The sequence below is a fragment of the Bidens hawaiensis genome, unplaced genomic scaffold (genome assembly GCF_021521415.1).
Source record: "Bidens hawaiensis isolate Kalapana, Puna unplaced genomic scaffold, B.hawaiensis_p1.1 tig00026143_1, whole genome shotgun sequence".
In the NCBI taxonomy this organism is placed as follows: domain Eukaryota; kingdom Viridiplantae; phylum Streptophyta; class Magnoliopsida; order Asterales; family Asteraceae; genus Bidens; species Bidens hawaiensis.
The window spans coordinates 301488-303269 of NW_027494201.1; positions in this window are offsets into that span (position 1 = coordinate 301488).

Here is a 1782-nt window from a genome sequence, read left to right on the forward strand (position 1 = left end):
ATTTCTCCCACTTCCTTATCTATTTTATAATTGATTTCAAAATAAATAAGTATACCTAGGCATATAGATTTGATAGCCGGCACATTTCAATTCAAAGAGATTTAAATATATATTTTAATAACTTGACACGTTTAATTTGGTAGTTGAGGTGTCAACTTTAATTCACCATTTATCTCTGTTATCTTAACTATTTTTTAACTAATATATTTACTTTAATTTGGTATATGTAATAGTCTAGATTTATTTTATTTCGTTCTTATATGTCTTAATTTTTTTATTATGTTATTATACATTTCTTTATAATGTTGAATTTCTCGTGTGTTAGAGATTAATTATATATATTTTTTTCTCTTTCACTTTAAATATTGTTAACAATATAGCATATTTCATCATATAAAGATGCACTTTTACAAATATATACATTTTATCATATATACTTGAAGCTTTAAGATATACTTAAACTAAAAACACACACAAAGCGTGATTGTTAGAAATGTCTAGAATATGTTATTTTGATATTACATATAGGTTATTTACTAAGTATATAATATATAACTTTTATTCATAATTAATCGTATACGTAAATTGGTATGCTTTTGCGCTTCGGATTGGGCCATGTTGCCTCTGTTCGTCACGATTGATGTAATCTTGTTATGGATATATATTGTAATTTGGTTATACGTGACCCTATCCGACCCGACCCGACCCGACCCGTCCCGAGTAAAAAAAATTACACACACATATATGTATGTATTGATAATCGACTGCCCGAACTTCCGACCCCTGTGAAAAATATTCCTTGATTCGCCACTAATGTGGATGCTCTTAGGAACGGTTTTTCGAACTCTAACTCGCTTGTTTGCTATTTATTAAAATTTAATTAATTTATTAACAGTAATTACATTAATAGACTAATTAAAAAGTATATAAATAAAAGAAACTTGTTTGGGCTACAGAGTAGGCTTGAGCTCGTTTATGCTTAGCTCATTTCAAGTAACCCATTTCAAGTAACTCATGAGCCGTTCGGCTCGTGTATACACTTAAGGAGAAGAAAGAATCTAGCGATCCTCCCAAATGTCCTATTTTAATGCACAGATCTATGCCTATTTTAATGCAAAGATCTCTGTTGCAGCACATTCCACATCATAAAGCATCATCTGTTAATGCAAATGAATCCTTTAACATAAAACCTTATCTAGTCATTCTTGACAACAAAGCAATAAAATATGAAGTAAGTTTCACTTTAAATTATAAAACTTATAAATAACCATACGTACGAGTCAGGGCAAAAGTAGAGCTCTAGGCATCTACCAGTTTTACCTATAGGTGATCAAATCGGGTTGGTCAAAGGAACCGGAACCGGTTCAGAACCGGTTCCATTAGTCAACATCACTGTTTAAACCGGTTCGAACCGGTTAGGGAACCGAACCGGTTCCCCAACCCTCGGACCCGGAACCGGTGGAACCGGTTCTGACAGGTTCCTAAACCGGTTCTTACACTGTAACCGGTTCCAACCGGTTACAGTGTAAAAAATAATTTTTTTTTTCGTTTTTCGTTTCCGCTGCTCGTATTTGTATAACATGTTAAATAAAAAAAACAATTAACATAAAATTCATTTTATTTACTTTAAGGAGTTCAAAAAAAAAATGTTACATGTTTTAAAATATTCAAAAACAAACTAACAAAACATTAAACTTATAAATATAAAGTTGTGACATATTATTTCTAGAAAAGCCTTCTTGTTCGTCGTAATTATTGAGTGACGACTTATTCATCAGAATT